Source organism: Mustela putorius, unplaced genomic scaffold, assembly GCF_011764305.1.
Source record: "Mustela putorius furo isolate JIRA1106 unplaced genomic scaffold, ASM1176430v1.1 tig00003983_pilon_pilon_pilon, whole genome shotgun sequence".
NCBI classification, from domain to species: Eukaryota; Metazoa; Chordata; class Mammalia; order Carnivora; family Mustelidae; genus Mustela; species Mustela putorius.
Genome location: NW_025422123.1, coordinates 20,762,295 through 20,776,495, shown reverse-complemented (window position 1 = coordinate 20,776,495; position 14,201 = coordinate 20,762,295). Strand labels below are relative to the sequence as shown.

Genomic DNA, 14,201 nt, shown 5'->3' with positions numbered 1-14,201 from the left:
TAAGTAAAATCTTTAAAAATAATGATAGTGATAATAATATGGTTCTATTTTTCTCTTACTTTCTTAATGAGTATTCTCTTTCTGTATGTAATCAAGCAAAGGGCATATTTCTGAAAGAATCTTATAATGTGTAATAAGCTGGGCTCCAGGGCACCCTTGCCAAAATTCTAATATGATATTCATTTTGCCTGCTGAAAAGATCTGTGATGCCCAGAAACCTGCTAACATTGTCTGGAGGGAGGGAGGTGGTTAAAAAAAGTGTTTATCATATGACAAGGAACTGCCTCATATCCTCAGTTTCTAAGTCAGCCTTCACAATTCAGCTTCATTTTTTTTTATTATGTTCAGTTAGACACTATATAGTACATTATTAGTTTTTGATGTAGTGTTCATTATTTACGTGTAACACCCAGTGCTCCACACAATACCGGCCTTCCTTAATACCCACCACCAGATTACCCCATCCCACACCCCTCCCCTCTCAAACCCTCAGTTTGTCTCCCAGAGTCCATAGTCTCATGGTTCCTCTGCTTCTCTGATTCCCACCCCATCAGTTTTACCCCCTTCCCCTATGGTCAGTTTCATTTTTTTTTTTTTTTTTTCCGAGAGAGAAAGCATGCACACAAGCAGGCATAGCTAAAGATGGGGGTGCAGAGGGAAAGGGAGAGAGAACCTTAAGCAGTGCATGGATCTCACCATCCATGACCTGTGATCATGACCTGAGCTGAAATTAACAGTCAGACACTCGGGACGCCTGGGTGGCTCAGTGGGTTAAGCCTCTGCCTTTGGCTCGGGTCATGATCTCCGGGTCCTGGGATCGAGTCCCACATCGGGCTCTCTGCTCAGCAGGGAACCTGCTTCCTCCTCTCTCTGTCTGCCTCTGCTCTGTGTATTGTGATCTCTGTCAAATAAATCAAGTCTTTAAAAAAAAAAAAAAGAGTCAGACACTCAACCAGTCAACTGAGCCACTCAGACCCAGCCCCTCAGCTTCATTGTTTTGAGGTGACATAAAGAATATTCTATACACTCATTCTCAAATGCAAAACAAACAAAAAGCCAAGAAGCCAAAAGCCGCCTCCAGTAGTTTTGATAGCATGCAAAAATGTTTATTTTTTTTAAAGATTTTATTTATTCATTCGACAGAGAGAGATCACAAGTAGGCAGAGAGGCAGGCAGAGAGAGAGGGGGAAGGAGGATCCCCACTGAGCAGAGATCCCAATGAGAGCTCGATCCCAGAACCCTGGGATCATGACCTGAGCAGAAGGCAGAGGCTTTATCCCACTGAGCCACCCAGGCGCCCCCAAAATGCACATATTATGATACTCTATGGAAAGCAAGCAGGCTACCAAACTATGTAATAGCAGAATTATAATTAAAGAAAATTCATCCAAAAACAAAAGTAAAAACATATACATAAAAATGAAAGTGGCTGCCTTGGAGAGGCGGTTTTATGGGTAACTTCTTAAAACTACTTTACTCTTTTCTGTGTTGACCAAATGTTTACCAATACATATGTACTATTTTGCTTTGGGAAAAAAGGAATTTTTAAGAGAATTATTCCAATAGTTATTTTTTACTTTTGAATATCCTCTTCTTCTTCCATTCATGTATTAAGTTGACGGTCATAGGTAATTCAAAATGCTGCATATAAAAGAGTTTAATAATTCTAACAGAGCAACATATGAACAAGTGCAGAATATGAGAAAGTAAAGCTATATGGATTCAGGGACCAAGAAGGAAAAAAGTAAAATAAAAGTAACTGCATACACTTAATGAGGTCTGATTAAGTAGTTCACTGATGGTGCAGTGCCTTCCCCAACTCCCCGGGGCTAGGAACAAAGGCATTGCAAGGAGCGCCCATAGCAATTTCTGCACATATTATCACTTTCCATGCACTATTTAAATGCATTATTCCCCACCTTCTTCACTATAAACTCTGTGATGGTGGAGATTATCTTTGTTTAGCACAATTATTAATGCTTAGTACATAATTGTTACATAACAAGCTAATAATACACTGCTTTAATAACAGCATAATAGAATGAGGGCTGATTAAATATGATAGGCCCAACAAATCCTAAAGTATAATTTTTTTAAATGGTAATATCCATGCAGAACTTTTTAAGACTGAAGCACATAGCTGTTTCTATTAAATGGAGGTTAGTTTTTTGATAATATGAACTATTACCCATTGAAAAGGGCTTTTAAAAGACTAATTACAAAACCACTGAGCACTGCAAAAGTAATTAGATAAATCCATAGATCTCTATCAAAAATAAACATAAATACCAATTTCAAATTTGTACTTTGTGAAAAGGATAGAGTTGTTATCAAGTGTCCTTTGGAAATTCTCCCTAAGAACTGTATTTTGAAATGTTTAATTATGTTCAAATCAGTCTGAAAATCGTTTCTGTGTGTTTAAATTAATCTTCATGAAACAAAGTTCTAAGTCTTATTTTTTAACACAGTGATACAAATTAGCCGTAAAATAGGACTTAGTTTTCCTCTGTTTTTGATATTTGTTCTGTCATTATATGAATTCATTTCACCAGGAAGAAAGGACTCACTAGGTGTTTAAATGGATTATAATCACAGATATTTAGTATGCCATTAAGGTGAAATTAGAGTAAACTATATATTCCAGAGGAGTACTGAGAAGTTTCAAAGTCTATATTTTCCAACGTGGTAAAACTGAGCAGTGTGAAGCTTAAATTTATCTATGACATCATCCAGATGCAAATCCAGACAGATTCTAGTTTCAAGAAGTATGGAGATCTCTCTACCCTAAAGGTAGGAAAACTTGGAACAAGATCAGAATCTTTTATTTTTTTTTTTCCCTCCCCTTGAGAGTCCTACAGTCCTAGAAGAAATGATTCTGAAGACAGACTACTGTTACGACAATGGTACCTGAATATCATTGCTTGGGATACTGGTTGGCAGGTCAAAAGGCTAAGAATTTCCTTCAAATGCCATCAAAGCTACTTATTTTTCTGCCATCTGGGCTTGGACTTGGGAACTTGACTCAGCTGTACTTTCACTCTTCTCCATCAGTATTCCTCCCAGGGTAACGTCATCCAGTCTTACAAGAGGAAATACTCTATATCTGCGGATGATTTGAACATCTTCAGATGTTCAGATGTGACTGGTCCCCTTGGCTCCAGACTCATCTATCGGCCTGGTTTCTGAACACCTTCCCTGGTTTACTTTCTTTGCACTGAACATGCCAAGTTAATTCCTGTTGTAGGATCTTTGCACTAGTCATTCCAACAGTCTGGAATTATCTTTCTTTTCATTCCTATCTTACTCATGTGGCACCTCCTTAGAGAGGTCAAGAACCTACCCTCTCTGCTATGCTTAACTCTATTACCTGGTTTTATTTAACTTCTAGCACTTATAATTATGTAAAAATAATCAAGACATTTATTTGCCATTGGCTGTGTCCTCCTCACTAAAATGCACGTTGATCAAAGGCCACCAAGCTGTTTATTCTAATTTATCTGTGCCCCTGTCATATCGGGTATTCCTTGAGTATCACTGCTGTCTTAGAGAAGGCCTATTGTCTTACATCTTAAGTATGCTGGGATCTATGTTCCACTCTCCCTCACTTGTCATCACAAAGGGGAAATAACTAGGGGTCTCCCTATTTCCTTACTTGTTTGTCTGTCATAACACCCATCCATGATTCCCTGATTACCACAGGAAGTGGGTTCAGGATCTTTCAACCTCAGCTTTTAAACCTCTGTAGAATAGAAAACAAGGACTTGATATATTTAGATGAGAGCACATGGGGCCCCGCTGAGCAAAATGTTGAATGTGTCTCATATGCCCTCTTGTCCCAGCTTCTGAGTCTACTTAAGACAACAGAAAGCCAATCTGGGCACACACTGACATTTACAGAACAGGTGCTGTAGGAAAACATCATGAATACGTGCTCCCGATGAACAATGAAAATGGCTTTCCAAATACTGGTAACAAAAACAGTGTGCTTCATCTATGAAAAAGTGAAAGTTTACAAACAAAAGGTCTGAAGAAAATGTGTTTTCCTTATGCGCCTTGGGAATGTCAATCAAAACTCAGTGTTGGAAGTATTTAGAGGCAATAAAAAAATCTTGGGACTATTAAAAAGTAGAGAAGTGGGGCATCTGGGTGGCTCAGTTGAGCATCCGACTCTCGATTTCAGCTCAGATCATGATCTCAGGATCCTGAGATCGAGCCCAGCGCAGTGCTCCAATTCTGCCTGACCCTTTTCCTCTGTTCCTCCCCTCACTCCCGCTTGTGTGCAAGCTCTCTCTTCAAAATAAAAATCTTTAAAAAAAGAAATTAAAATAGAGGTTTAAAACAAATAATATTGTAGAAACTGTGCAAGGAAACACAAGTTTATTTAGTTAACATGCCAAAAAATATTTAGTATTAGTAATATACCTAGCCCAGAAAGATCTTAATTTGTATAATTTGATTTGTATAAAGAGCCATATAAGTAAACAGAACGAGTAAAGCAATTCCAAAGTCTATTTCTCTCAAGATTCACTTTTAATTAAGCCTGCTTAGATAGCTCTATCACAGATGAAATGAAGTGCTTCTTTTTTATTTTCCCTCAGGAATTCCCCCAAAAAATCTAATTGGAAAACTAGCCCATCCTAGTTTAGACCTCGTATGGTTTCCTTCATTGGCTCTTCTCACTTACAGAACACGTGCACATACAGAAGTTAACCAAAAAGACATAAATACATTTTTTTTTTAATGTGTAAAATGCTGTTGGTTTGTAAAGATGGGATTTCTAGGTCTTGTGGATCCTGCAAGAACAGTGTTCCCACTCCTGTGCTACATTCCTGTGACAGTGGTTCTACCCTGGGAAACTGTAATGACTTGAGTGAAGGCTCAGGCTTCTAAAGTTTTAGTCATGGTTCTCTAAACCAGACCCAGGCCAGAAACTGCACCTGGCAGCTCTTCCATTTCACTCCCATTTGTCTGTAAGGCCCAGGTCAGTATAACTGTGACAGAGAAGGGAGACGATACCCCAAATAAAGATACCAGTATGCTGAGAACTAAACATAATAATTAGTTTCTTTAACCGAAGTAATTCATGATTTTATCAAATCATTTATTTTATGTATAATACATGAACACACACTTAATTACAATGTTCATAGGCTCCTGTCCCAACTTTTGTATAACTATGTTTTGGGTCCTACGGTCTTAGAAAGATTTTAATTTTCTTTAGTGTCATTTTCTTACTGAGATCTTTTTAAAACAAAGTTTCAATTATATGTATTAGTAGTAAGTACCCTACTTAGTTTTTTTTGACCTTTGAACTTTTCTACATTAGACACTGACACTAAAAAGTACCTATCCTGTCATGAATCCAGTTTTCAACCCATCAATTAACAAATATTTCAACTTACTGCACAGAGGATGTGGGCATGTCAATATCCAGTTTGAAAAACACCATTATCCTTCCTTTTTACTATCTTATTTATAAGCACCCTTATTTGAATATCTTCTTGAAACTTCAATCTATTTTATAAGTTTTAGGAAAATGGAAAAATGCATCTTGATGTTAGTAAAATGTTTATCTAATAAGTTGAGTATAATGGAGGTAAAGATAGAAATTATTGAACATGCCAAAAAAGGCAAATCTTGAGTTTTAATCAGATGATCACTGTACACATATTCTATTGTGAAGGTAAAGAACATGTTTTGTAAAAGATTTTATTTACTTATTTGACAGAGAGACGGAGAGTGAGCGAAAGAGCAAGAGCACAAGCAGGGGGGCAGCAGAGGGAGGGAGAGAGAGAGAGAAGCAGGCTCCCCACTGAGCAGGGAGACCAACATAGGGCTCCATCCCAGAACTCCAGGACCATGACACGAGCTGAAAGCAGACGCTTAACCCTGTGCCACTCAGACGCCCTGAACAACATTTTTTTAAAACATATAAAATGTCAGAAGTGTATTGTTGAATAGTGTCTCTAATATTTGAAAATGTAACTGGCAATTTTATTTATATTTTAACTATTACAGAGCAAAATTACCTCTGCAATATGTTATTTGATTTTCACATTATTTGAATTTTATAGACTTTTAGGAACCTAAAATGTACCAAAATAGAAAACTGCACTGATATTGAGAGATGACAGACCGAAATAAAGGCAAATAGGTGAACAGATGGAGAAATAGCCAAATACACAGAAGTAGGGAACGGGCAAAGAGGAAAAAAAAAAAAAAATGATGAGAGGTGAGCCAGAAAATGAAGATGAGCCTAAGGAGGAAAAGGGACAAGGAAAGGAGGGAAGGAAAGACAGAGGAAAAGAAAGAAAAGGAAGAGAAGCATGAACAAAGAAGCCAGAAACCCTAAGATACTACAAAAGATTAGAGGGACAGTAAGAGAGGACAGAAGGAAGAGATGGAGGAAAGGCAGGCATGAACCTGTAGCAAGCAGAGAGTCACGGGGGGCCATGGTCACCAGTTCCTTACTCAAGAACAACTCGGCTTGATTTTGCCCTTCTCTAACAAATAATCAGAAATCACATTTACTCGAGAAAAAGACAATTCTTTTAACACATCAGGAAACAGCTGCTGAATGAGTCAGAGGAGACTAAGCAGTTGGAGCAATGTACTGTTAAGAATGGAGCCATCGCTGCCTACGTGTGGGAAAAAGGACCGTCCGGACAAACGCTCCGCTGGGTGACTCTAACCGCAGCCACTGAGGTGGAAGATGCCACTTTTTAGTGCTCTGGAAACTGCCGTTTCTTCCCCCAAGTGAGTCATGTTTATACGATCAGAGTGACAACTTGACAATCAATAGAGAACTAAAACCCTTTGAAATGAAACTTTGGCAAAACAAGTGAAAATAATGAGCTGCCCAGTGATACGATGGAGAGACATCAGTTAACATTATTTTACCATACTTTCCATACAAAGCGATCACAGAGAATCTCAGAGAAGGATGGGACATATGGAACATGCCACTGAAAAACCAGAGAGGCCAGCAGAGTTTAGGTACTTTGTCTAAAATCCCGACTGAGTCAGGTCTGCTAATGTTCAACTTCACAAATGATTAAAGGACATACAGAATATCTGCTGGGACCTCTAGAGAATATGAAGGAAATATTAAGTAAGTCGACCAGATTCATTAATTTCTGTTTGCACTTAGAAAAGTTATTAGGTCCCCAACTATAAGCTTCCTGAGATGCAGGAACAGTCTCTTGCTGGCTCTCTTCCTACCCAGAGTGGAACACATTGCTCAGCACAAAACAGTCAACACATGCATGTTTAACGAATGCATAGAGTGTAAAAGCAAAAAGTTATAACTTGTAGATCTCAGTACTGCATAACTTCTGTGTAAACGCTTCAAAATCGGCCACTGCCAGCATCATGGAGATGACACCTGGCCCATGCCAGTTCTCAAGAGGCTGACTACCACGACCTTACCTTCCCCAGAGATGGGTGCAGTCTGCAAATGACTTGCTACAAAGCCCAAAAGATAAAAGTCATGTGCCTTTAGGGGACATCTGACCTAACTCCTAAGGACAATAAGAAAATAAAACAAAATTACAAACTGAGGAGTAATTAGATGTCCCCAGAGGAAAAGGTTCCTCCTGTCAGCTATGATCACATGATTCAAACACTTCCCAACACAGATGTCCCCAATGGGTGAATAGTCTTTGTGCTTGGATCGCCTCTCCAACCCAGTCTCATCTTCCTCACAGCACCATAGCTGCTGAAAACATCATCTGTCTCTCTGAGGCCCCACCCTGACCTCCTGTATATGTAAGCCTCCCAGCTCCTGAATAAACCCTCCTTCCCAATTCTGGAGCCAACTTGCTTCCACTCCATTTCACCTCCACATGAGCCCTTTTGTCTGAAGCCCAGCACTTGCCCAGTTCCTGTGTCAGCAGCCCACAGTACTCAGTTTCCAAGGATTAGTAGTACTAATCCACACCCCCACCCCCTGAACTCTACTTCACCCTTGGGGGCTTGGATAGACACCATAAAACACTGCTAATGCCCAACGGCCTGCCTCAGTAAGAAGGAAGCTCTAGCTAAAGGCTCCAGCACATTTTCTCAGAGAAATGTTGATGGATTTAATTTTTGGTGGAGCTTAGGCGCTATGTACATAAACTTTAGTCCACAGTATCTTAAAATCTATAGTCATCACTCCGAGCACCATTTTTGGGGTGGTGGGGAGACTGTATTCTGACTTTTAAGTGATAAACTCACCAACAAAACTCTAAAATACATTTCACTTCCAGATTAGAAATAATTAAACAAAAATATATTTCAAAATTACCAGTAACATTGTGTTTAACAGACTCTGAATTGTGAAACATCCTTAGAACACTCATATTTTACAAGTTACAGAAGGACAGATATGCAAACTTACCCAACTAGCTAAACAAGGACAGCTTGTAATTTTACAAATAATTAGTTAAATTAAACTAAGTGGGACCTTTTCAAAAGCTCTCAGCCAACCAGATAATGTTACAGAAGAGGCCTGTTTTACTGGGATCACACTTTCACACACAAGATTCTCAACACTTAAACTATAATGTTACATCTTGGAAACTCATTATTGTATAATGTAATCAAACAGGAAACAGGTAGATGAGTGGCTGCGGGATAAGTCATAGTCAAGAAAATACTCAATGTATGAACCTCCACCATAAACTATAAGGGGATATGGTAGCAGAAGATTTAATAGCAAGAATTATAAAATTAACCTATCCCAAAAGAGGTTAGTTATAGTTAAAGCAATAATCTCCAGAGAGTAATCACAAAGACATCACTGAGTCAGCACCAGAGGTGTGGTTTGTCTCCCTCTATGCAATCCCTTTCAGCAACTGTTCAATAGGTAAAGCTTCCCACAATAAGTTCTGAGCATCTGTAGTCTAGAATGTGCAAGCTTTAAAAGCAGGATCCACCCAGCCCCTCAGGCAGGCTCTGCAAGGTGAAGCCAGCCCTCTTTAATAGGTGTGTACAACCCCATGTGCCCTAAACCCAAAAGCCAGGGGGTGGAATTTGAAACTGGAAGGTGTGGGGGCTGCCATCATCTTGGGAACGGCCATGATCCTGAGAAACAAAACAAAGAAGGACCCCAACCCCCACTTCATGCTGTTTCACATCCTGCTCATTCTTTAGTTATTTTGAAAAACCAACCCAACAAACAAACAAACAAAAAACCAGCTTTCTCTTCTAAGGCTCTTTCATGACTATTCCCTTGTCCTATTTCTTGTCAGGACTGATTCAGCCTCAGTCATAGATTTCCCTGGGGCTCTTGCGCTGGTTGGGGATGAGAAAGGGAAAGAGGGGCGGTACCTGCCAGTAAGTAAACGGGCAATATATGTAGCAAGTGGGAATCTGGAAATGAGTTGCTGGGCCATCTTGGTCTACACCCTTGACTGTTTGCAGCCAGCATGGCCTTTTCTTTGTGTTCTGGCCTTCTCGGAGTTCTCCACTTCTGGGTCAGAAACCCTAGAACCTAGAATCTCATCACTGCATGCACAGTCAGGATGATATCTTATGTTCCCACAGCCTCCTCCCTATAAAGCACCATTGTCTCTTTATATAGTCATGAATGCAACTAACACATGGACATTCTCCGCCTCCTCACACACCTTCTAGAGGTAATGTGTCTCCCAGCGTGTTACAAAGAATAGGCCCAAAGTCTCCAAGTACCTTTCCAGAAGCTATCTGCTCTAGGCACACTGTCCCTTTAGAGCAGTGGTTCTCAAAATCTGGAATGTACCAAAATCACCAAGCAACCCAACCAAGGACACAGACCCAGGCCAACTGGAGTTTTGAAAGCACAGGTTTCAACTCATCTGTGGACAGAAGCCCATTGGATACAAACAGAAGAGATTTTGTTAAGAATAACTTTGCCTTCCCTTCCCAGTTCCACTCCCCACTCAAAATCTAAAGAACACATATGCCCTTCTGTAGGCTTGCTGCCCCCCCCACCTTCGCTACTTGGGCCCCCATCCCCCCACTCCCGCCCGACCACACTACCCCCTGCCTTTACTTCCTCCCACAAGGCTCTTCCCAGACCCTTCCCACCTCTCCCTCCACAGGAGTGCGCGACGGACTTCTTGGGGACAGAGAAAACAAATGCCATGTCCAGGCTGGGCGGCGCCCGTTCCTGGGGGAACCCGAACCTTCCCCTCCCGAGACCTAACTTTTCAAACTTCCCTACGCGCTCTTAGCCACGCGACAATGAAAGAAAGTTGACCAATCAGAGGAACCCGACCTCTGCACCCCGGCGAACTGCCGACCCCGCGCCGGCTTCCCAGGGGTGATCCCCATCCCTACCCCCCGCCACCAGGCCGACCCAAGGTGGGTGCAGCCTCGGGACCCCACCGCATCCCGCTCGCGCGCCCGCCAGTCTCCCGCCCACCGAAGCCGGGGAGGGCAGCCCGGAGCCCCACTTACGGCCAGGAGCGCCCCCGAGCCGCGCGCCGCCGCGCCCGCCACCGAACGTTTGCCGCCCAGGAAGCCGCGAGGCGGAGGGAGGGGAGGGGAGTTACCTGCAGAGCGTCAGGTTGGCGGAGGGAAGCCGACTCCCGCCCCGACCGCGCCTCCCCCGGCCTGGGTGCAGAGCCCAGTGAGGGCGGGTGCGGGGACGAGTTGCAACAAGTCCCAAGCGGTGCCACACCAAACCTCGCGCAACCAAAAAGCGCTCGCTACCTGTCTGAACTCAGAAACCCAACCCTCTCGCAACCCAGCCCTCTCCCAGCAAAGTATAAAGCCTTCCTTCCCGGTCCGCCCTCGAGGCTCCGGGGCGATTACAAGTCCCGACACCTGGTCCAGGGCGAGCAGAAATCCAGTAGGACCACAGCGCACACCTGGGAAGGGGGTGGACCTCTGAGAAGCCGGGCTGTGCTGTCCTTCCTAGGCTCTGGAATGCGTGGGGCGGGGGGAGAAGGGGTCTTGGGGTTAGAGGGGGGACGTGGGGGAGGGGGTGGTACCACCCTCGGGAGAGTGGGGCGGATTCAGCGTGCAGGAGATAATTCCACTCAGCAGCCAGCAATGCAGACCCCTACCCAACCGCCTGAATGTTTCCAGGCTTGGAAACCGCAGGGGTGGAAAGGTGGTAGAAACACTGCTTGTGCACTTACCTTTCTATGTGAAAGAGAAATTCTAAACATCATCAAAGATTTGGTATCGACTTCGGATGACCCTGGTTGCTGACTTGAGATGAAAGATACTACTGTTTACAGTAGGAATACCTGCGTGAAAAGCAGGTCATTCTAGGTGGGATACTGTGTGACAAACTAAAGGGGGAATAGCGGCATTATCATTTGGTTTTAACATAAAATAATTACAGCAATTAATAAAATTTATTTTAAAAACGTGTCTACATCTCAATAAATCTCTTAAGAATGTTTCTAATAATTGTGTAATCATATAGTCTTCAAAATATAGCTACTTGCAGCAAACGTTAAAAATTCAGCCTACTACAGGAAATAGGGAAACTTAGGGTAATAATAAGCATAGTTTAAACTTTTGGCATGCTATGTAAATTATCATAAATGGAATTGACCTTAAAAATGACTTTTATGGATATTTCGCTCTGAATAAAATGCTTGGGGAAAATGTTAAACCATAGGGATTTCAGTTAGGTCTTGACTGATGAGTAGATTTAGACAGGAGGATGAGATTTACATATTCTAGATACTGAAACAGAACAAACGACTATGTTAGTAAAAGCAAGTTCCAAGAGAGAACAAAGGTAGGCTTCCCAGATTGTGGTGTCTGTGATTTACAGTTTCTTTTCTCCACCGGTATATGGAGAATTATCTTCTTTTATATATATATGACTTTTTTTCTTCTGTCCTTGTAATTTCCATGTCTAACCTTTTAATATTTTTGCAACCCAGGTCTTCATTTTGACATCCAACTCACTCAATTTGTATTATCTGTGTGATACCTCATTTACTCATTTGCTTTTACAATGTTCAAAAATAATTCTAGATGTTTCTTATGAACATTTCAGACTGTAGTCATAAATATACACTTAAAAATAGCAAGAATGTTTAAACAAGTTAAAATGCGCCCATAGAAAGTCTGATTTTGTTAAGATATTCATTTATACATAACTCAAGTGAAATTTCAAAGAAGGATATTTACTAGAGTGTTAATTATTAAAAGCAAATGAAAGAGAGGAAAATGTAGGTAGGAGAGAGAACCCATTAAAGGTGCTATGCTAGGGGCGCCCAGGTGGCTCAGTGGGCTAAAGCCTCTGCCTTCGGCTCAGGTCATGATCCCAGGGTCCTGGGATGGAGGCCCACATCAGGCTCTCTGCTCAGCGGGGAGCCTGCTTCCTTCCCTCTCCCTCTGCCTGCCTCTCTGCCTACTTGTGATCTCTGTAAAATAAATAAATAAATAAAATCTTTAAAAAAAAAAAAAAAGGTGCTCTGCTAAAGGCCTTCTGTCCTCAGTGGGATGGGAAAATATGTAAAACTGATGTGACCCCTTAAGCAGCTTGTAACTCAGGTGAAGACACTGCTCTCTTTGGCAGCACATATAATAACTCAGGTGAAGACAGAGGGCACATGAACAAGGAAAGGAAGCTAGTAGTACAAGCCAGTATGAGGAACTAGAAATAGAAAGCACACAGGTCTTTAAAAGGTAAGAATAAGAAATGATTAACTGCTTAAATCATTAAGGGATGCTGATGGAACTTCACAGAACTGTAGGAATTTGAGTTGAATAATGACAGAAGTCATTAGTAGACTAAGTTTGTGTCCTTTTAAGAGCTCTAAAATAGGGGCGCCTGGGTGGCTCAGTGGGTTAAGCCTCTGCCTTCAGCTCAGGTCATGATCCCAGGGTCCTGGGATGGAGGCCCACATCAGGCTCTCTGCTCAGCGGGGAGCCTGCTTCCTTCCCTCTCTCTCTGCCTGCCTCTCTGCCTACCTATGATCTCTGTCAAATAAATAAATAAAATCTTAAAAAAAAAAGCTCTAAAATATACATATCTTAATGCAGTTTAAGACAATGGCTTCCAGTCAGATAAACGCATTAATACAGAAAGAATGTCACATGTAACAATAAAAAACTAGACATGTTTATCTAAAACATTTTTCCCAAGTATGCTGAGGGAAGTTAAGAAGCAAAACTACTCATAGTGTTGGCAAAACCTACTACTGGCTGAATCAGAACATTAGTTTAATAGTCTTAAGACATTTCATGTTAAGACTACTGTGAAAATTATTGAATAAGCTTCATAATCATTTCATATATATGCCACATTTAAATTGTTACATAAAATATTATGTAAGTGTCACTGATTCAATACATAGATATTTAGAGTTTTCTAAGGAAAGGAATTGTGCCAGGAACTGGGCAGAGTTTGGAAAGATGGATAAAGCACAGTAGATACAGCCTGGAATCATCCATGTTTATCTGAATTCTTGACTTGTCTATGTGTGCTTGTGTGTGTCTTTATATGTGTGTCAAGATGGAACAACTTAAACACAATTTAAAGTCCACAAAGATGTTAGAGTATTTGTGAAGAAGAGGTGTAGAAACAAATATAATTAAATAAAATTAGATAGATACATAGATTAATAATTATTTTATTTTCCATCACAAAAGTCCTTTAGAAGGAATGAAAAATAATTATACTTTGTGATTCCTTCATTTTCAAAATTATTATGTAGTACTCTGAAGTTTTTTTAATCTGTAAGTATCTAAAAGTTTAGATAATTTTAATATTATTTCAGGGAATGAGCTAGAGAAATAAAATGACAAAACAGAAGAAAACCATGGTCCTTTCTTTCTAAATAGCTAAATCATTAGATCGTACCCTCTCATGAATACATTCCCTCTTCTGTTTCTTTTCAGCAGATCAAATACATGAAAATATAAGGTTGTTTACATTTTTCATAACACACATAAATAATTTTTAAACCCTTGCCAGTATTTACCGGTAAGATGAATAATCATGCAATTAAGTGGACAGACAGAACATGAAGTGATGCTAATAGAAGATATTTGATATAAAGTACTGATTACTGTAATGATTCAATGTCTTAAATATTCGTTATTAGTCTTTTGTTGCCAATATTTGCTAAGAGATATGAAAATTGTCCAAGTTAAATATCTTTTAAATTACTTCTCCTGAAAAGTCGTGAGCTCTTTGTCATCGTTATGGATGAATATGAATGCCATCTTCCGAGGTATTTTATCATGGCAATACGTAACAGTCG

General features: G+C 40.7%; 1 protein-coding gene across 2 annotated transcripts in view; it reads right to left on the bottom strand.

Moving 5' to 3' along the window:
- Positions 1–10,708, bottom strand: part of FAM83B (family with sequence similarity 83 member B) — an 81,296-nt gene extending 70,588 nt beyond the window's left edge. Inside the window, exon 1 of one of the 2 annotated variants that reach the window (XM_004772411.3) lies at positions 10,518–10,708. The gene's annotated coding sequence lies outside the window, so the exon portion shown is untranslated. Of the gene's footprint in view, positions 1–10,422; positions 10,491–10,517 lie in introns of those variants that run through there. The other variant, XM_004772410.2, reaches the window with a different exon arrangement.
- Between the last annotated feature and the right edge of the window lie 3,493 nt (positions 10,709–14,201).